General features: G+C 34.1%; 2 long non-coding RNA genes across 3 annotated transcripts in view; both read left to right on the plus strand.

The window, feature by feature from the left end:
- Window positions 1-7,363, plus strand: part of LOC113186258 (uncharacterized) — a 31,123-nt gene extending 23,760 nt beyond the window's left edge. The window contains exon 4 of the long non-coding RNA XR_003301259.2: window positions 7,082-7,363. This is a non-coding gene — a long non-coding RNA (uncharacterized LOC113186258). The remainder of the gene's footprint in view (window positions 1-7,081) is intronic.
- Window positions 7,364-16,935: 9,572 nt separating this feature from the next.
- Window positions 16,936-27,487, plus strand: part of LOC113186257 (uncharacterized) — a 69,369-nt gene continuing 58,817 nt past the window's right edge. Inside the window, exons 1-3 of one of the 2 annotated variants that reach the window (XR_003301258.2) lie at window positions 16,936-16,989; window positions 22,657-22,842; window positions 25,353-25,387. This is a non-coding gene — a long non-coding RNA (uncharacterized LOC113186257). Of the gene's footprint in view, window positions 16,990-22,538; window positions 22,843-25,352; window positions 25,388-27,487 lie in introns of those variants that run through there. The other variant, XR_003301257.2, reaches the window with a different exon arrangement.

Consider the following 27,487-nt stretch of genomic DNA (forward strand, 5'->3'; position numbering starts at 1 on the left):
CTTTCAATTTAGAATCTGTTTCAGATAATTTAAAATAGAAGGATTAAAATGGGAAATCTTCTTAAGGTTGTTTACTAAAACATTAAAGATAAAATTACAATATAGTCACAGAAAGTAGTGCTAACAGAAATTACAACATGTTTCTCTTGGAAATTATCCATTAAACAGGAAAATTAGCCAGGCAATGCATCACACGCCTGAAATCCCAGCAGCTTGGGGAGGCTGAAGCAGGAGGAAGGCAAATTCAAAGCCCTTAGCAACTTTCTGAGACCCTGTCTCAAAATATAAAATAAAAAGGGATGGGAGTGTGGCCCAGTTGTTGAGCAACCCTGGGTTCAATCTCTGGTACCAAGAAGGAAAGGAAAATTAAAGATGCAGGAAAGAATTAAAAGAAATATCCTTAAGTAAGTGGGGAAAAATCTGATAATCAAGGGAAGGGATTTGTCTTAGGAACAGTGATGGTTTATCCCTAATGGAAGAGTTATATGGGCATAGATACATGTAGATAGATAAATTTAGGTCAAGTTCTCTTCTGATGGCTTCTGTTTTTTGTAAGGATAAAAGGAGGGAATATTAGGAGCTGGGGTTGTGGCTCAGTGGTAGAGCACTTGCCTAGCATGTGTGAGGCATTGGGTTTGATTCTCAGCACTACATATAAATAAATAAAATAAAGATCCATTGACAACTAAAAAACATTTTTACAAAAGCGGGGGAGTGGGTATTGGAAGTTTGAAGAGGGAAAGAAAACAGCTGTCTTGTATTTTTCTAGGAAAATGATAGAATGAATGAACCAAGATCACCAGACAGCTCTTGAACCAATTTTAGATATAAAAGGTAATTATAAAGTTAAATTTTCTTCATTCACAGTTGACATGATCTTATGTTTAGAAAACCCTTAAGATTCCTCACACACAAAAAAACTTAACTGATGGTCAAATTTGGCAAATTTGTAAGGTACAAAATCACCACAGAAATCAGTTGCATTTCTAAACACTTAACAGTGAACAATGTAAAATTGAAGTTAGGAGAACAATTCCATTTACAGAGCTTTAAAAAGAATAAAATACTTAGAATAAACTTAGCCAAGGATGTGAAAGAATTGTACATAGCAAACTATAAAATATTGCTGAAAGAAATTAAGGCAAATAAATGGAAAGACATCCCATTTTAATGAATTGGAAGACTTAGCATTAAGATAATAATCCTTCTGAAAGTGATCTACAGATTCAATACAGTCTTTGTCAAAATCCCAACAGTTTGTTACAGAAATAGGAAAATCCAACTTAAGATTTATATGGAATCTCAAGGAACACCAAATAACCAAAACAATCTAGAAAAAGAACAGAATTGGAGGTTTCACACTACCCGATTTAAAAACAAAAGCTATGGAAATCAAAACAGTGTGGTATTGGCATAAAGATATCTAGACCAATGGAAATAGACTTGAGAGCCCAGAATAAATCCTAGCATATATGTTCAAATGATTTTCAACAAAAGTGCCAAGAGATGCCAAAAGCCCCTATTGAGTGAGGAAAGGACCATCTTTTCAACAACTGGGGTTAGGAAAACTGGATATCCACATAGAAAAGAATTAAAGTTACATTCTTAAATTATACCATATACAAAAACTACCTCTGAATGGTCCAAGACCTAAAATATAAGATCTGAAACTGTGAGACTCACACAAAAACAAGGAAAAAATACACACATACTCCCAGCATCTTCATGTCATGGCATTTCTCCTTGACCTGGATCCTTTGGCTATATCCCATTTTCCTAGGACCTCTAAGCTGGAGGAAGCAATATCCTCTCCTTATTTTGAGAAAATGTCCTGGTTTACTGACATCAAGGGTGGCCCAGAGTTTTAGGGATTATCCATTTCTTGCTCCACCTTCCAGCCTGGAACATTTGAATCACCCTGGAGGGAAAGTCCTTCCCAGACAGTGTTTCTGGATAAGCGCCACTCTCCAGAACCAGTCTCTCATATCTGTAAATCTGTAACCAACAGGCCTATGGGAAAGCTGCTTAAGCCATTCCCCATAGGAAATGGCCCACCCTCCAGGGAAAAATGTACAAATTTAGGGGTTACTTCCAATGATAATAATATAGTGATTATAGCTATTTTATGTACACTCCACAGATGGAGGTGTTCAAAGAGCTCTGAAACAGCCAGGGATCTTGAAAGAAAGTTGAAAGATTTTCAGTGATTTCTTTCTTTTTTCTTTTTTTTTTTTTTAAGGGGAGAAGGAAAAAGCTTCAAGCTTCAGACTTGGCAGTTATTTCTTGGAAATGATACCAAAAACACAGGCAACAACAAAAAATAGATTTTACTTTTGTTTATCAAAAGATATTGTCAACACACTGAAAAGGCAGGCCACAGAATAGGAGAAATGTTTGCAAATTATATATCTGATAAGAGGTTCATGTTCAAAATATATAAAGAAGTCAACAACAACAAAAGCATGATAAATTGGCAAAGGAATTAAATAGACATTTCTCTAAATAAGACATACAAATGACCAATAAAGGCAAGATGCTTAGCATCACTAATCATTAGGGAAATTCAAATCAAAACAACAAGGACTCCACTCCCAATTTAGTATAGCTATTATCAGAAAAAGTAAATGTTTGCAAGAATGTATAGAAATTGGAAATCTTAATAAAACTGGTGGGAATGTAGAAGAGTGTAGCCACCATGGAAGACAGTACAGTAGTTCCTAAAAATATTAATAATTCCCAGCCCCAGAATTATGTACCTTTAAATAGTTAAATTGGTAACTTTGATGTGTTATTTAACCACAGTTTTAAAAAGTAGTGAGAACATTCTTCCTGTGAAATATTTTTTAAAGCTTATAAAACATTGACATTAACATGAACATTTATATTTATTTCTTTCAATTTTGGTGCTTTTGGGTTAATTGAATATATATATGGACTTTGCACACACTCAAAAAAAGAATTGGAATTAAAATGACCCAATTGATTCTTGATTTTTGAATGATCATTTAATGTATATATATACTATATGGAGACAAAAAGCAGTCTCTTGTCTTGAAGAACAATTTTTCACTTATTTCATGATTTTGTGCCTTATACTTAATGACTTTAAACTCTTTTTTTCTTGTTGGGTTTTTGTCGTTGTTTTTATTCTGGGAGTTGAACCCAGAGATGCTTTACCATTGAGCCACATCCCTAGCCCTTTTATTTTATTTATTTGTTTGTTTATTGAGACCATCTCACAAGGTTAGCCAACACTGAGAGGAGACTATATTTTGGTAAACTAGTATAACAACTAGGGCAGTGCCTGGCACATGGTAGATATTCAATAAAATATTTGTTTAATGAAAAAAGTTATGTAGATATAATATTTGAAAATATGTTTAAATTTTATCTGGAAAATGGGTATGAGGAAAGCATAAATTTCCTTTATGTGATTGATAAATGTAAATATTTGTTGCAAGTCATTGGGAATAGATCTATTTTGGTTACATTTTTTAAATGTGCAGAAACTTGAGACAAAAATCGAAATATGTGAAGCACTAGTTTCTTAGTTATGGGATTAGTTAGATTTACTTTTTTGACAATGAGGAAAATACAAAACATGGAATTTTTGACAGTGCTTTGTATAAAGAACTAAATATTATAATGGAGGGACAAATCAGTGCTGTGGTTGTGCACATAAACCTTATTCTGTAATAGAAATAGTGTAGCTTTACAAGCATAGTCATTTTAATGAGAAAATTGAGGGGAAAATGGTTATTGAGGCTTGAGATAGTGATGGTTTTTTGGTATCTTTAGAAAGTAATTCTTAGATCTAAGTGGAAACTCTTTGGGCATATGCTTTCTTGCCTGGTGAATGGAGTTTCTAGAGATAGGTAAGGCATAGGTAGATTAACAGCTACAGTATTTCTTGTTTCATATCTCCTTTCAGGATACCAAGTTAATACATCTCCAAGGCTTCATATTTTAGGTGATCATTATATCAAATGATATATAACTCAGAATAATTATTTTAATATGGCAATAAATATTGAGAATTAATATTTAACATTTTTTAAAACTAACATTAAGGGAGAATTTGATTTATTTGGGGCTTTGTATATTTTTACTGTATTTAGAATTAGTTATTTTATGTGACTCCTGGTCTTTTTTCTTTGGAAGTGAATTTGCATTTTTCTATCTTAAGTTTATTGAAACTGAGCTCTTGCATGTCATTTCATGTTTTTCTCTTGACATGAAGTCTTATCTACCCTGATAAACATTTCTTTTGAAAGATATACTACAAGGAACAAAATGCTATTTGTAAATTCTGCTCTTATCAAGGTGAAGATCAATTTTTACAAATTAACTGTTTTACTTATAAAAGGAAAAAATAGGAGCCAGGGTGACTCATGCCTATAATTCCAGAAAACTGGGAGACTGAAGCAAAAGGACTGCAAGTCCAAGTCAGTCTCCACAATTTAGAGAGGCCTTAAGCAACTTAGCAAGACCCTGTCTCAAAATAAAAAACTAGCTGGGGATGTGACTCAGTTGTTAAGTGCCCTTGGGTTCAATTCCCAGTACCGGAAAAAAAGAACTTAATATATTGAATACATTGAGAAGTTTTACTGAATATTTACCTGTATTTCCTTATTAAGTTGGCACAGTTAAAAAAGAAAATCCATTTCTTTTTCTATTATCATCTTTGTATTTCCTATTACAGCACTGTGTTGGGCATATAGAAGGATTTTATTGAAATTTTGATGTAGAGATAAACTTTATTCTACTTAAAAGCTTTTAAAAACAACTAATTATGCACATAATACAAATGTTTTATTCTTTAAACATGGATTTTTAAAATGTATTCTCTTCTAAAAGGATTCTTTTTTTATTTAGGTGCTAATGTGTGGTTTTTGTTTTTGTTTTTGTCTAAAAAAAAAAACCTTGGAGTAAAGTAGCAGCACATAATGGTTTGTGGATTTTGAAAAGGTGCAGGCCATATTGTGCTGCCTCAAAAATACAAGGATCTGATCTTCCGAAGAAAATAAATTTCTTTCTATTTATAGCTCTTATGACAGTAATGTCAACAGTGCCTTAGCAGCACGTAAATATTGGCGTTAAGATTCTAAAATTATCTCCAGTATTAACTGTGCTGCTGAAGTAAGGTTGGCCATACTCTACAATTGTGGGGTTTTTTTTATAGTTTTAGTGATAATGTTTTCATTATTGATAATATTATGATTAATGTGGTTCTGTAAAAATATTAATAACTTTCTACATGCATTAATTCTATTAAAATAGTATACTATTGACCCTTAGTATCCATTAGGGATTGGATCCAGGACCCCTGTGAATACCAAAATCTGCAGATGCTCAATTATTTTATATAAAATAGTACAGTATCTTGCATATAATCTGTGCATATTCCCCTGTATACTTTAAATCATCTCTATATTATTTAAAATACCTAATACAGTGTATATGTAAATAGTTTTATTGTCTAGGGAATGACAAGAGGAACGAAGAGAAAAATTCATGCAGATATATTTTTCCCAAAAATATTTTTAATCCATGGTTGGTTGAGGCCACAGATGCAGAACCCACAGACAAGGAGTGCTGGCTTTAATTGCAATTTAATAATTGTGTTAAATGGCATCAATAGTTTCCTGAGGGCTAAGGGTTTGGCTTGTAGGCATGGACCAGGGTTTAAACCCTGGTACTGGGGGAGGGGAACAAAAATTCTTTCAAAAGAGTTTAAGCAGTGCTGGGCATAGTGGCACATCTATAATCCCAGTAGTTTGGGAGGCTGGAGGATCATGGATTCAAAGCCAGCCTCACTAACTTAGTGAGGCCCTGTCTCTAAATAAAACATTAAAAAGGGCTGGAGATGTGGCTCAATAGTTAAGCACCCCTGAGTTCAATCCCTGGTACCAATAAATAAATAAAGCTTTAGGGAGCATCAGAGAAATTTTTTTGATGGACATAAGATAGGCCAAATATTGTTTTTTCCCTTGATTAAAACTTATGTTAGCTATTTGCTTATCTCACAAAGTTTATTGGACTGGGGATATAGCTCAGGGGTAGAAGTCTTGCTTAGCATACTCAACAGCCTGGTATTCAGTCCCCAGTACCAAATACACACACACACACACACACACCCCTAAAATAAGTTTTAGTAATGCTTCTAAATATTTCATTATTAATTTGAAGGGGGAAAAACATCAAAAATGTAAACTAAATTCCTGAACATCTAAGTTTCAAAATGCACTAATCATAACTTGAAAGGTAGGAACAACCTTATAGATGATCAATCTATTCATTGGGTAGCTGAGGAAACAAATTAATTAGCAGCAGATGACAGATTAGAATTCAAATCCCATGTCTTTAACTTTATAATAGACTGCTGTTTTTTCTTGTTTTTACTAAAATGTTTTCTTAAATCCTTAGCTGAAGATTTTTGACGAGTTGAAAATGTGAAGATCTTCTGTACATTTTTATATCCAATATTTAACTTCAGAGTAAGACCAAATTGTAATTTAGTTATTTATAACTGTGTAAATAAGTCAAAATACTTTAATTACGATTTAAAGGAAAATAATCTTTACCTTATATTTCTGTTTGTTATATTTGAAGTCATTTAAAAATGATGTTTAGTATAATTTAAGTAACTATGCAATGTATCATAATTCTGTGTTTTTTCTTCAAGGAACATTTTACCCTTTCCATTTTAACCAGACAATAAATATACAATAAAAGCAGTTCTTAGTGAATTACTTCCAATAATAATTATCTATTTTTAAAATCCTAAAAATATTTCAGGTTTTGAGGAATTGTCAATGAGTAAAATCCTTCTGTTTTCATTCTAATTTGAAGGCAAAGTCTATAATGTAAGACAAAACTCTCATCTTAAAAGACAAATTTTGCCTTTTTATCCCTCTATTATTATAGTTAAAAGTGTTTTTAAGCCACTGAATAGCATTACTAATAATATGCACATGTTAGCCATACTTGGATTTGCAAGATTATACTTTATCTCTAAGTTCATGTATATATTTGTTTAGAAGTTGACATTCTAAATCAAAAATTTCTTTTCCTTTTGCAGGTGGATATTACTATCCCTTCCTCATGGAAAATGTTTTATTCTAAGTGTTGTTTCTCATTGAGTATTATCAAAAAGGAGAAAAATTATTGTCCTAAATTTTTGAGATAGATTTGGCAATAGTAAGTATTTAGATATATCACATATCTGAGAGAAGAAGAGATCATCAGTATATTCCTATCTACTAAAAAGTTTTATTTTCTTTTATCAAAGGATTTTTTCTTTTATAACTTGTTACTAATAGCTTGAGCCCCTTTAATGCAGAACTAACCCCCTCACCAGCACTAAGGTTCTCGCCTTGTTTATTTTATAAAATATAATCCAGATATTTCTATTCTTTCTCTTTTTTTTCCTTTTTCTCTCTTTTTTTTTTTTTTTTTACATTGTTCAAAATCAAGCCCAGTGCCTCATACTAGGCAAACACACTACCACTCAACTACATTCCAGCCCTCTAATATTTTTTGAGGCTGTATGCAATGAAAAATATTTTGATGAAATGAATGTTTAAATCTTTTAAGTTATGATTACTGTGTAAGATGACTAGTTAGTTGCTGGTTTTATTTTTATTGTGCTGAAATTAAATGCAACATTTATAATTTTTACTTGGGTTTATTTATTAATTATTAATACATGGAAATCATGCAAAAACTTCATGAATATTAGGTTAGCATATTGATAACTTCAGATCCTCCCTAATTCTATAGGACTTTGAATATTGTGTTCATATGATAGGACTTTTATATTTTGAAAAGATATAAACTTCCCAAAGAATCTTATTATTTATAGCAATCTTATACATAGCATCAGATTTTGAGATATTCTGCTGAAAAATTGATTTCTTTTTCTTTCTGTAAGCATGTATTTTATGGGGATCAACCAAGAACCTTTGGCATGCTAAACAAGTATTGAATCGCTAAACTACACCTCCAGACCAAAACAAGAAAAATTTTTAAGTTATTTTTATACTAAATGTGCCTTGACCTGATTAGCTTACTACTGAATGTATACTAAGTTTCTTTTATATACTTAGCATGGATGTTCTTAGCAATTTGGGAGGCAACTCAGTGAGACCTGTCTCAAAATAAAATACAAAATAGGGCTGGGGATGTGGCTCAGTGGTCAAGTGCTTGCCTGGCACATGCAAGGCCTGGGTTCGATCCTCAGCACCACATATAAATAAATAAAATTAAATTTAAAAAATACAAGATTAGAACTGAGCATGGTGGCAGCAAGATCTTCAGTTCAAAGCCGGCTTCAGTAACTTAGTAAGGCCCTAAGCAATTTAGCAGTACCCTGCCTCAAAATAAAAAGATTTTTAAAAGGGGGCTGGGGATGTGACTCCGTGGTGAAGCATTTCTGGGTTCAATCTCTGGTACCAAAAAAAAAAACAAAAAACTAAAATACCACATTAGTATGAAACAATGAAGTTTGTCTAGTATATGCTGTTCCATAGTATAAATAGAGAAAGTTTAAGTGCATCATTTCTTTTTTCATTTCCCCATATTTTTTTTATTTATAGTTGTACATACTGATGGAATTTGTTGCTACATATTTGTACATGCACATGATATCAAGTACATCATTTCTTAAGAGAATTTGTAATTTTTAACTTAGACTTCAGAGGTTTATGTCAGTGTTTATGTTTCCATATATTTTCTGGAAGTGTCAGAATGCTAATATTGAAAACAACATTAAAAATAGTTAAGTAGGTTTGGAATACTGACATAGCTGTAGAAATTTATTCTACTATTTGGGTGCTAAAGATGATCACAGAACAAAGCAAATTTCAGCCCTTAGGAAACTTAAAATCTTGAGGATAGCAGATAATTAATGGAATAGAAAATTGGTACACTTTATGTGATTTGTCAGACAGTTATAAGTTCTCTGAAGAAAATAAAGCAGGGAAGATGGGAATAATGCAATAAAGGTGTTTGGAAATCAGGAGAAGTCTGTTTTAAATAATATGTAAGAAGATATCTCCCAGAGATAACATTTAAACAAAATAAAATGATCTCCAGGAAAGACCATTCAAGCTGATGAAATAACAAGCAACAAAGATCTTGAGGCTGATGAATTTTTTGTGGGTAAAGGAACAGCAAGAAAGTATTATGTGATTATGAGCCAAGGAGGGGAATAGTAGCTAATAGCATCAAAAAGTTTATAAAAGTCAGATCTTACATCTGTTCAAGATTCTAACTTAAAAGCCAAGTGTGGTGTACAATGCCTGTAATCCCAGCAGCTCAGGGGGCTAAGGCAGGAGGATTGTGAGTACAAAAGCCAGCCTCAGAAACTCAGCAAGGCCCAAAGCAACACAGCAAGACCCTGTCTCTAAATAAAATACAAAAAAAAGGTTGGGGATGTGGCTGAGTTGAGCACTCCTGGGTTCCATCCCTAGTACCTCTTAATCTTAAAATTCAGTTTTTCATAATTCTTTCGAGACAACTTTGATAGTTGTATGTGCCTCTGCCTATTGAACTTTTGCCGATTGGACAGAACATTCTTATGAATATGATTCAAGATTGTAATCTCCATCTGAGACCATTTAGAGTACAAACAATGTGCATGGTTAATAGGTATGTGTATGATTATCAGGATTTAATGAATTTTGCTTTGATGACACAAATTATTTTCCATTTCATCAGTTTATCTGGAGTCAAAACTAATGGATCCAAGGGACATTAAATTTGTCCATATTTGTCATCTACCCAAACAAACCACATTCATCTTTGATTCATCCAGCCTTAGAATTGCTACTGCCATTAAGTACTTTATTATTTCTCACTTATTTTCTTCAACAACTTTTCAGCTGAGAAATTCTTTGCCTCTAATTATTTCAGTCTAACAATTTCATCATCGTTAATATATACCACTAATTTAACCTAAAACACCTCTTCCTATATTATAAAATTCAAACTCCTTAGCTTGGTATCTCATGATCTTACCTCAGTGTTTTCTAAGTTAACTTTTTCTTCAAATGAACTAATTCTAATCCATTCAGTTTTCTTCTTCTGTGCCTTTTTTTAATGCCATTATACTACTTTAGTTCTCCCCCAGCTTATTCTGGTACCTTTTTTAAATGTTAAATCTCTCATGTATGCCAAGTATTTCTTGACTTTTGACAATCTGGCATTAGCCATTCTTCTCATAGTATGCACAATTTATGTCTATAGTTTTTGTTTTGTGTTTTTTGAGACATTATAGCACTGTTGCCCGGGTAGTCCTTGAAATTGAGATCCTCCTGCCTCAGCCTCCAAGTAGCTGGGATTACCAGCATATACCATTGCATCCAGCTTTATATTTGTAACTTAACCTTTTTCTGTTCCTTATTGTACCTAAGGACTATAACACTTCTGTCATTAATTGTGCCTTGTTTATTTGTACATGTTAACCTTTTAAATGTACTAACAATATGAATAAAAATTTAAGAAACAAAATGAAGACAAGCAGACGGACTAAGACAACTTCAAAACACCTGCCTAAATATTAAGTCACAAAGTTAATATACTGATTTATTTTGACAAGTTATAAAGTTGATATAGTTTTTTCTCTTTGTGTGTTAGTTACGTATGAGCCGGCTATAATATGTTTATGATTTTAGCTTAATAAATATGTTCTTGTAAAAAGTATTCCATGTATTTTTATAGTGTTCTTAAAAGATTGGAAAAATGTATTTAAGTGCCCAGTAATAAAAGGCTGCTAAAATAACATGCTGAATAGAATACTGTATATCTGTTTAAAATAATGTAGGTGAATATTTAATGAGCTAAAAAGTTGTTCACAGAGGATAAAGGTTATCGTATAATGTGAACAGACTCACTAAAATAAAATATATGCTACACTTATCACTGGTTCCTCGGGTAAGAGATAAACTTATTGGGGTGGAAGGATATTAATGTTTGATTATAAATAAGCACATATCGTTTTTGTGATGTGGAAAGTTTTTTTGGTTTTGCTTTTTGTTTTTCCCAAAGGGAGAGAGAATTCCTTAAAAATAAAAAGTTATTTAAAGGGCCTTACCACCAAACAATTACTTCCTTTGGATATCTATAAAAGGGAATAATACTATGCTGAGGAACTTTAGAACTTAAAATAGAGGAACTGAACAGATAATGTTAAAATCAGATAATTTGAAATCAACTTCATCTAGGAGGCATGGTAGCATACACCAGTAATCCCAGTGACTTGGGAGGCTAAGGTAGGAGGATTGCAAGTTTGAGGCCAGCTTCAACAACTTAGACCCTGTATCAAAATAAATACAAAAATGGCTGAGGATGTGGCACAGTGGTTAACCTCCCCTGCATTCTAAGTCCTCAAAGAAATATCAAAAATATCCCCTTCTCTCCTAGCCCCCAAAACTTCTAAGGTAAGTATTAAAAAAACAGTGTAGGTAAACACATTTTAATTCTGAAACTGTGTTAATAAACTATAGAGAATACAAATCTATTCCTGTGCCAGGGATAAGAAAAAGCGTGTACAAAAAAATTGGAAATATGCTTCTGGTTCAAATTTTTCTGCAAATTTGAATAAAATACCACTAACTGTTCCATCATAATATAAAAGTGTTTCAAATTAGAATTAATATCTTGTTTTTGTTTTGTAACAGTACTGGGAATTGAACCCCAAAGGTGCTTTACCACTTGTTATTATATATTTTTTTTATATTTTGAGACAAGATCTTGCCATGTTGCTGGGACTGGCCCTGAACTTATGATTCTCCTTCGTTGGCCTCCTGAGCCACTGGGATTACAGATGTGCACCACTGTGTGCAACTAAAATTATTTTTTTCTACTATTTTAATAAATGTGAGGATATGAAAAGTACATTTTATAAGAACGTGCATATCATTCCCAAGAGTACCTTCCCATGGTTTGAAAAGCGTTCTGAGACAAGGAAGGTCACTCGCTGAAATGCTTTAAATAGGAAGAGTGGGAGAAGTTAATGAAATGTACTGCTCAAAATTTGTTGCAAGAAATCTAACGCCTGTATATTTTGAGTTTCTTTTGTACCTCCATAGTCATATCAGTTTTCATCAAAATGTTCTAGAATTATGGGATTCTCATTTGGTTTTTCAAAAAACATTTAGCAGTGGTAATGACAATCAGTTATGTATATTTCAACTTAAAAATGGTTGAGTCAGGCATGGTGTCACACACCTGTAATCCCAGCAACTGAAGGCCAAAACAGAAGGATCAACAACTTAGACCCTGTCTAAACATTTGAAGGCTGAGGATGTACCTCACGGGTAAAACTCCCCTGGATCCATCCCCAGTACTTTGGGAGCAGGGGAGGGAAGGTTATAAACTGTAAATTAATAAATGGTGTAGTGAATGTTTGACTTATTAATAGTGAACATGTTTTTCTCACAATATGACCCATTTAGAATGTAAGTAAAAATTGTGTCAACCCATTTTTCTCACTTAATATTTTGTAATTTAAAAACTCTTAACTTGAAAAACAACTGAGTTAATAAACTTATTCAGAAGTCTAAAAGTCTGACTATGGAAAGAGGGGTGTTTATCAAAAAACAAACCTGTAATGCAGATTTCAGTCAGATCCTCTGTTATTCTACTTCTGTATGCATTTTAGTGGGCATTGCATCCTTTAATTTAAAAGAAAATAAAGTTTAGTGGTCCATAATAGTTACAACACTGTTATCAATATCATTTTTTAAAATATTTATGTTTTTTAGTTGTAAATGGACACAATACCTCTATTTTTTTAAGAGAGAATTTTTTAATATTTTTTAGTTCTCGGTGGACACAACATCTTTTTTTTTTATGTGGTGCTGAGGATCAAACAGTGCCTCACACATGCTAGGTGAGTCCTCTATCACTGAGCTACAACTGCAGTCCCTCGATATCATTTTTGAATTGGTGGTTCTAATGTGTTTAGATGCCTCCAAAATTCAAGAAATTTAAGCTTTAAAAATGAATGACTTGTTCTTTCTAGAAAGTTCTACATAGTTCTCTTAGGAAGAATTTATTAAGTAAAATTCCTACAGTGTACTCTTATTTTCAAGGATACTTAGATTCTGTATAATTAAGTTGGAGAAATTAATTTGGAGTCTGTAAGTAGATTTCAAATTTTTCAAAATTATCATGAAAGTTTCATTTATTCAGGTTAAACTGTTACTATTTGCTAATAAACATAAGAGTTATTCAAATATAAGTAGTGACTGAAAGTACTAAAAAGCTTTTTTCAAAAAAGAAAATCTTGAAATTTGGTTATAAGTTTTCTGCCAGTTATGGAGTAGACATTTTGGAAGTGTGCTTAACCTTAAAATTAATGAAATGGGAAAAACAGTAAGATTGAAAGGACATCTTTTGAAATGCAAAAGCACATTGACTGGGACAAATACTTTTCTTGAAAAATGTAGAGCATTTGTCCTAAAGGATTTTACTTATTTTTATGGGTGGTTTGGTTTGGTTGGAATGCTGGGGATTCAACCCAAGACTTCAAACATGCTAAACAAGCACTCTACCAGTGAGCTACACCCCCAAATACCTAAAGCACAATTTTTTTAACTAAAAAAAAAATGATAAGAAAAATTGTGGATTTTTTTTAACAATTTTTACTGGAGATGTGCATAACTGACACTTAGGAAGGTAGTCATAAGTTCAGGGTTTCTGGAAACAACATTTATTTTGAGATATATGAAATAATTAAAATATTGTGCTAAGAACATAATTTTTAAATATTTCTAAAAGCTTTTAAAATTTAGTATTTGTCTTCAAAAAGGTTCCTTTGGGGGTGGTTGGGAATCCCATTGTAGAACTGGATCATTAAATAGTAATTTTCCTCTTCAGACTTCCAAGGAAAATAAAGGTAAAGAATTTGAGTTAGCTTAGAGGGAAGGAATCAATTCCACCAAAATTGTTTAAACATAGTTTTGGAGAGAATTGATTTATACTGTCAGTGGGGCACTCTTTATTTTAAGATGTTTAGACATCAATAAGACTGTGAAGCCACCAGGTGCGAACACCTATAATCCCAATGGCTCAGGAGGCTGAGACAGGAGGATTGTGAGTTCAAAAACAGTGAGGTGCTTAGGAACTCAATTGAGACCCTGTCTCTAAATAAAATACAAGGGCTGGGGATGTGGCTCAAGCGGTAGCGCGCTCACCTGGCATGCATGCAGCCAGGGTTCGATCCTCAGCACCACATGCAGACAAAGATGTTGTGTCCGCCAAATACTAAAAAAATAAATAAATAAACATTAAAATTCTCTCTCTTAAAAAAAAAATACAAAATAGGGCTGGGATGTGGCTCAGTGGTCCAGTGCCCCTGAATCCCGAGTTCAATCCCAGGTACCCCAAAAAAGAAGAAGAAGCCATATCTTCTGTTTAGGATTGCCCCTCTTGGATTTTTTCCCCTCGTAAAATATTCCAGAGGTTAAATTCAGTTGGAACTTTTCTCAACCTAATAGGCACATAACAGGTGCTCAGTCGTTAAATGGAGTGTTCCTGGGAAGATCAGTCTCAAATCTGAAATTGGCCATGGGTGATGGGGTCTAGTTTCCAGCAGGAAATAGTCATTCTGTCTTTGCCAGTCTTCAGACTAACACATTGTTGAGACTTAAATAATGTTATATCTCATATGACAGCATAATTTTTATGACATTTTTAAGTGCAGGCTCCATAGTTTTTTATAGTTTAAGAACTTACCCTGCTACTCTTCAAAATTATGAGATTCTTGATAGAATTGTAAACACATTTAATGAATATCAGCCCTGACACATGTTAATATTATTTTGCTCCTCTGGGAAATAGGCCAGTAAATTTTTACTGTTTGAGTGTTGTTTTAGTGAAAATGACTCAAAACTTTTCAATACCTACCTGATACGGTTGTTTTTTTTCAAAAATGTGTTGAAAACTACTCAAGCCTTAGGTACAACTACTAGTAATAGAAATAATTGCTAACATGTTCCTTTACCAGAAACACTTTACATTTGTTAACTTATTTCTCACAACTACCCAGTGAGAGAGCTGTATTATTATCTGTCATAGGTAAGAAGTTTGGTCACGGGGAAATGCAGGCCAGCATCACATGACTAGTAATTGGGGGAGCTGGGATTCAGGCTCAAGGGGTTTGTAGAGTTTGAGCTCTCATGATTTACATTGCAGCTTCTGTCTCACACCAACAAGAGGAAAGGGAAGCAACTGCATAAAAAGCTGTAAACTGCACAAAATGATATTGATGCCTTTCTTTAGGTAGCATTTTTAGTTTCCAAAGTGCTTTGAGTTTTAGGTCATTGTCTTACTTTATCCCAATCATAATAGCCCACGTCTTTGCATACTTTACTGACTGCTTTGATTGCAAGAGAAATCAATGGAGGTAGTGAGATTGACTTTCCAGAACTTTTTATAAAAAAGAAAAAAAGTATTAGAGACTAGTAACACTGAAATTTTTACTCCTAGGAATTGAACCCCCGGTGTTCTACCACTGAGCTACATCTCCACCTCTTTATTTTTATTTTATTTTTTATTTATGTCTCACCAAGTTGCTGAGTCTGGCCTAGAACTTGTGACCCTCCTGCCTTAGCCTAGCCAAATTACTGTGATTATGAGCATATGCTACCGTGCCCAGCATACAACTTTTTAAAATAGGTTGTGGAAATATTAAACCAAGCACGAGTTTTAAATATTGTATGACCCATTGCCAAGGAAGTACATTTAGAAGAATATTTCAGTAGCATTAGGGATGGTCTATATATATAGGTCCATGTCCTTCATATGTATTTGTGGTTCATGGCTATACATTCAGATAAATGAATTCAGTTAGATATTGCCATGTAATCGCATAGTCCACCTGTAAGAAACTACCTTTGTTCAACTGTCCAGAATAAGTGTATACAATCTATAGGTCATAGTTTGTTTTTTTTTTTTTTAATGCACCAAACCAATATCATCTCACTTGAACATACTGTCCCTTTTTGGAAATTCACCAAAATCTAGTAGAGAAAATAGACCTTTGAAACTAAAAGGGTACAGACAATCCATTTAAATTGTAAACTTACCTTAGATATACCATATTGTTTTATGTCATTTTAAAGGATTAGAAAGGACTAATCATTACTAATCTCATTCTGTCTCAGTAATTCCAAGGAATATAGCAAATTCTTATTGCACTCTGTAGAATTTTTCTTACATATTATTTCAGAAGAGCAACATGTTCCCCTTTACAAACAACAAAATAGCTAGCTCCCTTTTCTGCATTATCACACTTAGAAGGTCTACTTCTTGTTATATGTTGCGATTATGTTCTACCATATTTCTCTCCTAGCCTGTAAATTTAATAGGTTTGAGTCCAAACTATCTTACCTTAGTTTACTTAATGACTAGTGTAGTAAATAGAGCTGTTAACTTCACATAACACTCAGCAGTATCTTAGTTCACTTATTTAATAGAATGCTTATATGTCACTATTAGTATGGCTACTCAAAAGCAACTCATTGGTCAGGTAGCCAGAAACTTATGTTGTTTTGGTGGAATTCCACAGTGCTCATTTAAGTCAAGTTTATAGGTCACCAACAATTTTATTGAAAGATCAGAAAAAATGAGAAATATGAAATGGTGCATGTCAAGCAATATTGTTTGTGTGTGAAACAAGTCTTTGTAAGGGTCATTTTTCATTGAGATAACGGTTGAATAAATTTCATGAAGCTTATTTACTTCCTAGATAACAAATTATATCTGTTGTAATTTTATATTTTATTTACTTTTTTATTTTTGTACCAGGGATTGAACCCAGGGGTATTTTACCACTGAGCTACATTCCCAGCCCCCCCCCTTTTTTTTTTGTAATTTTGATACAGGGTTTTGCTGAATTACTTAGGCTGACCTCGAACTTGTGGTCCTCCTGCCTCAGCCTCCTAAACTGCTGGGATTACAAGCATGCACCACTGCACCCAGGTGACCCTTTGGTTTCTTTACCCTTGTTTAAGAGTGCTTCAAAATCCAAATCAAGCTTGCTTAGACTGATGAATTCACATTGACTTTTGGGTAAGAATCTAACCAGAACAGTAGATTATAGCTTCCTGTGTGTTTCTGCCTAATCAATAAAACAGTTTTCACTTTCTCCCAACAGGATTATAGAGAATGAATATGACCCCTTTTCCTAGCACTGTATTTGTGTTCTTGCTGATTTTCTAGACTTAACTCTGCCTGCCTACATACATCCATAGAATTCAGACGCTTTGACTTGCATTTGGAAACCATCTGGTTTCTTGACTCTGCTTTGGTTTAAGGACACAAATGTATTAACTGAAGCTCCAACTTTAACCCTGTTTGTATGTAAACCCTTGAGTTGATTTCACATCATGGCCTCTGTCGCTCTTCATACTTAATTCTTGTGAAATCAGGCATGATCTAGCTAGCTATCGGTAAAATATTTGGATGGTAATTTTTTATCTTTTTTTTAAATTAAGTTCTATAGTTTTCTAAAACTAAGTGCTCACTGTTGGATAGCACTCAGTAACCTAATTTTTAGAAAATTAGAAGTCTAAGGTTTTGTTGAAATAGAAAAAGATTTTGACATCAAGACAACTCATGGCACTGTGTCTACACTTAATTTGCTTTATATAGATAATTGCATAATAGAATTTATCCCAAGACTTGTCAAAGGAGGTAGAAGAATGGCTGATGAGATCATCTCATAATTTTGTCCTCAATCTAAACCTGCATAAATATTAGCCATAGAGAGGCCTAAAGTAGTTAAGAACTCCTTTATTTAGCTAAGATTGCTTTTTATCTTGTTTCATGTCCTATCTTATAATTTTTAAATGAAATTATGCTCCTTAAATTTTCATAATTTTCCATTTGTATATAAAATGTAATTGGTATCTACTGATTTTAAATTAACATATCCTTCCATATATAAGGAAAATGTTTAACTGAGAATATATCTGATAGCTATTATTATCTAATTCATATTGAGTGATTTAATCTAATTTAACATAGCAACTTCTAAAGGTAAGTAAGAATTTTTTAAATTTTTACCAGCTATCATAGTCTTATAGCCTCTGTTTTAAAGGTGTTTAAATATACAGTATTTTTGTATTCAACTTCTCATAGTTGAAGAGATTTCTCATAGAAATAGTGAAATGAAGCCAGGTGGTGTTGTGTACACCTGTAATCCAAGCTTCCTGGGAGGCTGAAGCAGGAGGACCACAAGTTTGAGGACATCCTAGGCAATTCAGCAAAACCATATTTCAAAAAAGGATGTAAAGTGGTAAAGTGCCCTGGATTCAATCCCTTTAAACCCTTCCCCACACATACACACATACACACACACAAGAAGATGATTATAAGAATAATTATTTTTTCCAGCAACCAATAATTATTTTTTCCAGGCTGAGACAGGAGGATCACCTCAGCAATAGCAAGGTGCTAAGAAACAAACTGAGACCCAGCCCTATTTAGAGACCCTGTCTCTAAATAACATACAAAATAGAGCTGGGGATGCAGCTCAGTGGTCCAATGCTCCTGAGTTCAATCCCCAGTACAAAAAAAGAAAAAGAAGAAGAATTATTTTGAAAATTCATGCTGGGCAAGGTGGCACACATCTGTAATCCCAACAGCTAGAGAGGCTGAGGCAGGAGGATCACAAGTTGGAGGCCAGCCTGGGCATTTTAGCAAAACCCTATTTCAAAACAGGCTGTAACCCAGTGGTAAAGTGCCCCTGGATTCAATCCCTGTAACCCTCCCAACACACACACACACACACACACACACACACACACAAGAAGATGATAAGAATAATTTTGAAAATTCAAGATGGGCATGGTGGCACACACCTGTAATCCCAGCAGCTAGGGAGACTAAGGCAGGAGGATCATGAGTTCAAAGCCAGTCTCAGCAACTTAGCAAGACCCTGTCTCTAAATAAAATATAAAATAGGGTTGGGAATGTAGTTTAGTGCCTGGGTTCAATCTCTGGTACCAAAAAAAAAAAAAAAAAAAAAAAAGTTCACTGTTTTGTTTTTTGCAGTACTGGGATTGAACCCAGGGGCATGTTACTACTGAGCCATATCCCTACAGCCCTTTTTATTTTTAAATTTGATACAATCTCACTAAATTGTGGAGGCTGACCTCAAACTTGGAATCCTGCCTCACCTTTCTGAGTGACTGGGATTACAGGAATGAGCCAGTGTACCAGCTATAATCTGATTCTGTTACTTACTTATTTCTATTAGGGGAAAAATGCTTTAATATAGAAAAGTTTAAAGAAATAACTTGGAATTAGGATTCATTAAAGAATTGAGAATAATATGCAAAATAAGTGAAAAAAGTTCCATTAGATTGATTCTAGACATAAGTTATTTTTTGTTAGTTGTCCTCTTTTAAAGTCTCATTGCTTCTCATTCAGTAATGTGTGTACAGCTGTTCAACTCATCTAACAAGTCACTTCGTTCAGAGGCACTTTTCTTGTCTCTTCAATGTCATTAAGATAGCATGTATGAAAAGTCAGTGGCTTAGAAGCTATGAAAATAAAGAGTATAAACAGTTCTAATGCAGTATAATAAAAGTCATTTATGAGTATTATGCTAAAGAAATATTTAGATAGCTTGATAACTCTTCCAAGGGAATGAGAATGTAAATAGAAGGTAACACTGTTCCTATCCCAAAGAAGTTAAGTATGACCATGTTCAAATACTTGAAAATTATTTCTGCTGTTGGTTAGTTGTGAGGTCCTTTGCAAGAAAATTTCTTTCTCTAATCCTATATTTTCAAATGAGAGATTGAACTTGACTTTCATGTCCCAAGTTTTTATTTATTTATTTTTTTTTAAAGAGAGAGAGAGAGAGAGAGAATTTTAACATTTATTTTTTCTTAGTTCTCTGCGGACACAACATCTTCGTTTGTATGTGGTGCTGAGGATCGAACCCGGGCCGCACACACCCTAGGCGAGCGCGCTACCGCTTGAGCCACATCCCCAGCCCTCAAGTTTTTATAATCCTAGAAGAGAATCAACCTCCTCCAGTATATCAGTTTTGCAAATAGTACACTGACATTATTTACAAAAGCAAAGGAGACCAGGTGCTGTGGCGCACACCTATAATCCCAGTGGCTAGGGAGGTTGAGGCAGGAGGATTGCCAGTTCAATTTAGTGAGGCCTAAGCAACTTAGCAACACCCTGTCTAAAAAAAAATTTAAAAATGGAAGGGGATGGGGCTCAGTGATTAAGTACCCCTAGTTTCTATCCCTGGCACTAAAAAACAAAAAGGGGAAAGTGAAATCTTATATTTGGAAAATTCAGTATCACAATAAAATTATGGAAATTATATTTAAGTTGTCCATTAAAAAGAAAAATCTATATTTTGTTTTTCTTACCCTTGTCATGTTGACACCTTGACTTCATGACCAGGTTTCCTTAACAAAAAGGAAAACTTCCCCTACGAGAATTTGGAGAGGCAACATAAATGAAAAAATAGTAAGAAATAAACATTTGAAAATTTTGTCAAACAAATCATGTAATTGAAGTAATGGAGAAATGTGAAGTACTGAATAATTTAGTTAAGTTTAAAATCAATATTCAATTTTCTAAAATAATAAAAATTGCAATATTTTAGTATATTTTCTTAAGCAGTATTCTAAATATCAATAAACCTTATAAAGATCTTATCAAGTCTTATGAAGTATTATGTAATATGCTATAGACATAGGAGTTTAAGAATTGTGCTAAATGTGTTTTAAGCTCAGTAGCGCCAAGGGTGTTTAACATGTTTTTCTTTCTTCGGTGATGCTGGAGATTGAACCATTGCTTCATGTATCCTACACAAGCACTGTACCACTGAACTAAATCCCATCCCGCATTTTTTTGTTAAAATATACTTTTAAAAAAATGTAGAATGCAAGTTACTAGGCCAGGCTGGGCAACTTGGTAAGACCCTGTCTCAAAAAAAGAAATGGGGCTTGGGGTGTGGCTCAGTGGTAGAGTGCTGCTGGGTTCAATATCCAGTACTGGAAAAAAAAATGCAAGTGACTAATTCAGGTTAACTATTGATTCAATTTGAAGAATTCCAGCCTTTATCAAGCCAAATTTCACTTTACTCCAAAGTGAATGAAATTATATTGTATTCATAATTTCACTGCTTATTTGGAAGATATATACTTTAAAAGATTCAAATTATAACCCTTTTCAATTATAACTTATTGGTTGTAAGCAATAAATTTCTTCTACCAGAAATGGTTTGAGTCAGGGAGGATTGGGTTATCAAGAAAAACTACTGAGCAGTATACAGTGCCAATGCCTCTAATCCCAGGAACTCTGGAAGCTAAGTAAGGAAGATCACAAATATAAGCCAGCAAGGGCGACTTGACAAGACCCAAGACCCTGTCTCAAAAAGGGCTGGGAGTGCTGGGGTTGTAGCTCAGAGATAGAGCGCTTGCCTTGCATGTGTGAGGCACTGGGCTTCATCCTCAGTACCACAAAAAGATAAATAAAGATATTTTGTCCATCTACAACTATATGTGTGTGTGTGTGTGTGTGTGTGTGTGTGTGTGTGTATTTTTTTTTTAAAGGACTGGGGATAGGGCTCAATGATAAAGCACCCCTGGGTTCAATCTTGGTACCATTAAAAAAAAACTGGTTAGGTCATGGCTGTTATTATAAGTGATAGAGTAGAACAGTTATTCATATATAAATTTATTTAATGTGATAATTTGAGGTTTTAAATTCTGAGAATATAGTTTCATCAAAACAATTATTAAAATACTACTTTAAAATATCTTATTGGGGGGCTGGGGATGTGGCTCAAGCGGTAGCGCGCTGGCCTGGCATGCGTACGGCCCGGGTTCGATCCTCAGCACCACATACCAACAAAGATGTTGTGTCCGCCGAGAACTAAAAAATAAATATTAAAATTCTCTCTCTCTCTCTCTCTCTCTCTCTCTCTCTCTCTCTCTCTCTCTCTCTCTCCCCTCTCTCACTCTCTCTAAAAAAAAAAAAAAATATCTTATTGGGGGTGGGGTTTTCGCTAGTGGTAGAGCACAGGCCTAGCATGTGTGAGACACTGGGTTCAATCCTCAGCACCACATAAAAATAAATAAATAAATATAAAGGTATTGTGTCTGTCTAGAATTAAGAAACTATTTTTTTAAATGTCTTACTTGTTTTCTGTTTGTATTTTTCAAGTGAGATAATCTTCATTATTAAGGACATATTCTATGCCCAGTACTTCACTATAGAACGTAAAGATGGTGCCTACTGGCAAATAACTTTTACCCTAGATGAGAATGTTGTACTAACATATAAGCAACAACTAGAGAACAATAAAATGTAAACTATCTTGCAATTTAGAAGTATAGTAGAAACTCAAAAGAAATGTGGACTTAGACTGAGAGAAGACTTCTTAGAGAAGGTAAAGGATGAGTTGGGCTTAAAAAGTGTATGGGATTGATTAGGTGAATTGAAGGAATGATAGACTTTCAAGTACATAAAATAACATGAGCCAAAGAGTGATCAGGTAGGAAGAAGTAAAGTACATACAATAGACTGAAGGAATAGAGTGGGCATTCAGGGACAGGTAGGGAAATTAATATAACCATGTTTGAGATTGTTTTCCTTCCTTTGCATAAGGTGCTCTCATTTCTAATCAAAGAAAACAAGTATTCAGATTGCCTGCAGCCCCTCAAGAGCCAAGATATGATGCTTTGAAGAAGAAGGAAAAAAAAAGCCTGTAAGAAATAATTGAAAGGAAACAGGCTTAAATAATACAAGTTTACCCTAAACGATTTAGGAAGTCTGTGGCTCTTACCAAATCAGGTAAGAAATATTGAGGGGAAAGGGTTGCATAGCCAAAATTCTATCAGGATCTTTTTTGGTAAATTACCACTATAGGAATGTCTGTGATCTAATTACAATAATTGTTAAGCCAAAGAGAAATGAGCCTTTTCCAAACCTCTCTCTGATTTTCATCCAAGCCTTAGCTCAAGTTATTTTCTCCTAAAATGTCCTTTCCTTCATCTTCAGTTGGCTAAATCTTCTTATGCCATCTACCTCCTACATTAAATTTTCCCAATTCTCTTTTCTTCTTTAGCCAAAATGCTATATCTCCCTTTTGTGCTTCTGTACTTAGAACAATTAATACATACTGCCTTATGAAAATGACTGTCATATTCTTATTGTAATACTCTAGAAACTTTGCATAGTGTCTTGAACATAGTGGGTGCTTGATAAATAAACATTGATTGCTGAAAATCAACAGTAATGCCATTTATAGTAAAATAGTATATTCTAGAAAGGCTGAATACCAGCTAGCTAGATACAAAAATACCTAGATTCTTTTTTGGTACTGTAGGAGTTCTCCAACTTTTACTGCATCACTTAACCAGGGTTCCTCATGTTCTGTCCTGCTTACTAACATTCATGCTTCAAGTCATGAATACCTTAACGTGTCTTTTTCCTTTTGTTTTGTTTTGTTTTGTTTTTGAACCAAAGCCAGAAACTAGACTGGGGGTATTGCTCAGTGATAGAGTGCTTGCCCAGCACATCCTAGGCTCTGATTTTAAGCCTCAGCACCTCAAAACAATAACCAAAGCCTGAAACCTATGGGCAAGGGAATGAATAATCAGGAGTATGGTATTTTGATATCCCACTTGAGGGCCATGAATGATCTAATTGATAATTTCTAAGCTTTATAATAAAATGTGAAATACTGTGAACTGATACCTATTGGCCTTTATTTGTATGTCCTTGAGAAGATAGGAAGTGTTAGTAGATGAAGTCTTTAAGTTAAAAAAGATACATTTTAAGGCTGGAGCAGAAAGATTGCAAGTTTGAGGTCAACCTAGGCAAATACATTGTGATGTATTTGTCAGTCAGTGAAGACTGTCTCAAATTTTTAAAAAGGGGGAGGGGATTGGAGATGTAGCTAAGAAGTTTTAATCCCCACCCACCCACTCCCCCCAGAAAACTTTAATGCATATCTGAAGTCTCAGCTGAGGCAGGAGTTCAAGTTCACCACCAGTATGGTGGCACACACCTATAATCCCAGGGGCTCAGGAGGCTGAGGCAGTAGAATCTCAAATTCAAAGCCAGCCTCAGCAGCTTAGCAAGACCATGTCTCAAAATAAAAATTAAAAGAAAATAAAGGGCTGGGGATGTGGCTCGGTGGTTAAGCACCCCTAGTTTCAATCCTTGTTTTGTTCTTAAAAAAACAAAAAAGGCAAAAGTTCAAGGCCAGCCTCAGCAACTTGGTGAGGCCCTGTCTCAAAATTAGGAAACAAAAGGGATCAGGGACATAGCTCAATGGAAAAGCCCCACTGATTTCAATCCCCGATAACACAAAATAATGACTGGGGATATAGCTCAGTGGTACAGAGCTTGCCTAGCTTGTGTGAGGTCCTGGGTTCAATCCCATTTACCACTGAATAATAAATGCTTTTCAAGATCAAATTCTACTGGTTAAAAATTATATATTTCCTAAGAAGCACTATTTCCATAATCACAAAAAAAATGTATTGAGCACCTGCTATAGTTTTTAAAGAACTCTTTAAAATCAATGGAATGCTGTCAATGTTTACTTGGAACAACCTTATTGAATGAAATAGGCTTTACCATGCACTATCTTGGATTATGTGTATAGATACATTCTCTACTACTGAGCTATATCCCCAGCATTTTTTATTTTGAGACAGGGTCTTGCCAGGTTGCCCACGCTAGCCTTAAACTTTTGATCCTCCTGCCTCAGCTCCTGAGTAGCTAGGATTACAGGTGTGTGCTAACATACCCAGTTTGGACAATTTTATTAACACCAACCAAGTCATACCAAAAAAGCTTTCAGAAATATAAAATTATATATATATACACACACACACACACACATACACACACACATATATATGAAAATTGTGGATCAAATATGTAGAATTTATTTGATAGAACATTTAAGTTATATTTGTAATGGAATATGGATTTATTTTTATGTACCTTTAGAGTTTTTACATATGTTTTATATGTGTGTATGTTTATATAAGATATATATATGTGTACATCACATATTTTGTGGAGCTAGGTTCAATCTCACTGACTGAATCAAACCCAAGACCTCAGGAACACTAGGCAAGTGTTCTGTCACTGAGTTACACCCTCATCCTTTATTATATTTTTTGAAAAGCCTATTGTTGTTGGTTTTGGTTTGGCTTTATGGGTAGGTGACATGTTTCTTATATTTGCTATTTAGCCAAAAGTCAGGAATTCAACCAACAAATAACAGTTTCTATGGTAAAGCAGTTTCCCTTCTATCTTGATTTGCTTTATGAACTGTTTTCCAGGTGTGAATTTTGATACCACAACTGCCCAAAAAAAGGTGAGAACTGACTTAAACCACTGTTGCTTAGGCCATGTGGCAAAGGGACTGAGAGCAGAAAACAGAAGTATATGTAGAGCAGAGGGTCTTAGGGTCTTACAACACTCACTTTAGTAGAGGGCAATAACTGCCACATGAAATGATCCCCTCAGCACAAAACTGTAAGTAATTTTGGGGACTTACCTGGAATTTAGACAGTTGTTTCTGCTGTTGATAAAAAGTCATTTTGTTATTTGTGTCCTGCATGCTTACAAAACAAGTTGCATTGAATTGTCAAGTTGTGAATTTTCCTGATTTTAAGGTTAATATTCAAGCCAAAATTCCCCAAAAAGTAATCTGGGATCTGGGCCATAGGAAATGAGGCAAAGGTTACATGAATTTGGATAACTAGGTTAGAACTAAGTCATTGGGCCTTTGCCTTGAAGACTAATTAGATGACTTTAGTCTTGAAATAGTAAGAAATAGGGAGCCATCAGAGCCTCTGACTACAAAATAATGGAAATTGACTTTTTGGAAATTAAATGTGGCAAAACTATATGTAGAAACTTCTAAGAATAAAGTCTGGGGCCAAAGAAACTGGGCATGTGACTATTATAGTAATATAGAAGTAAAGAAAACCTGACTAGAATAGTGGCAATATGAATGGAGATAAAAGAATAAATTACATATTTTAAAAGAAATAACTGTAGAACATCACAATGGTTTGGATAAAAGGAAGATATAAAAATTATATACTTTCTATACTGGAAGAAAATTGTAGTCTCAATAAAAGAAAAAGGACAGTTGAGATGCCAGTTTCATCCAATTTTCGTGTTACATTTAAACTGGTATGTAGGGGCTGGGGATGTGGCTCAAGCGGTAGCGCGCTCGCCTGGCATGCGTGCGACCCGGGTTCGATCCTCAGCACCACATACCAACAAAGATGTTGTGTCCGCCAAGAACTAAAAATTAAACATTCAAAATTCTCACTCTCTCTCTCTCTCTCCCCTCTCTCAAAAAAAAAAAATAAATAAATAAACTGGTATGTAGGCATTCAGTGTGAAATGCCTTGATTAAACGTTGCTGGATATACAGAACTGAATTCTAACGTAAAATTCAGGAGAAGTAAATTTGGAAGTTATCGACTAACTGAAACTCTTTATTAAAGACAATGGATCCTTATGAAAAACTACATACACACACACATACATATACACATACATTTGTATAAAGAAACGATTTTATTAGGTATGTAATCTTAAATAAATATTCCTAAAATTGAATTGAAATTCTCCTTTTTTCCTTAGAGTATCATATCTCAAGCTTGTGCTTGTACTAAAATTCCTACACTTATATCAGTGTCGATGACTAAAATGTGTTAATACTCTTGAACTTTACCTTTTCCTTTAATAAAACAAAGATCTTTCAAAGTATTAAACTAAAGGAGAAATTGAGAACATAAGGTTCAAATAATTCAGTCAGTTAAAACTTTATGAAATTGACATGGCTTTAATTTCTCAAATGGAAAGGCAAGTAATTGAATTTGGGGAAGTATGTTGGTCTCTAGTTTCAAGAAACAGTGTAGCACAAAGATCTGGCAATCTAGCTGAGAAGCTGTAATAATAAACAGAAATTTGAAAACCAGGAAGACAAGTTTTCCAAGAGTGCAACTGTGACATTTCAAAAAAGTTTTAACAAGAAATTTCAGGAGATGGCCAAAAAAAGGTTCCTTCTTTGAATACTTGTGTTTGAGCTCTGGGTATGGTGATAAACATTTATAATCCTAGCAAATTGGGAGGCTGAGGCAGGAGGATCATAAGTTCTAGGCCAGACTCAGCAACTTAGCAAGATCCTCTCTCATAATAAAACAGCTGAGAATGTAGTTTAGTGGTAGAGCACTTACCTAGCATGTACAAGGCCCTGCCTGGGTTTAACTCCAGTACTAGTACAAAAAAAAAAAAAAAAAAAAAAAAAAACAAACTATTTTTGATGTAGAAGCACACTTGAAAATTCTTTCTAAGGTCTGAAACTTTGTCTCACCATAAATCAAGCTTGCTTCTGAAGAAAACTAATAGCCAAAAAAAAAAAAAAAAAGTTATGTGTGTGGGTGGGGACGGGGCG

Source organism: Urocitellus parryii, chromosome 2 (genome assembly GCF_045843805.1).
Source record: "Urocitellus parryii isolate mUroPar1 chromosome 2, mUroPar1.hap1, whole genome shotgun sequence".
NCBI lineage: Eukaryota > Metazoa > Chordata > Mammalia > Rodentia > Sciuridae > Urocitellus > Urocitellus parryii.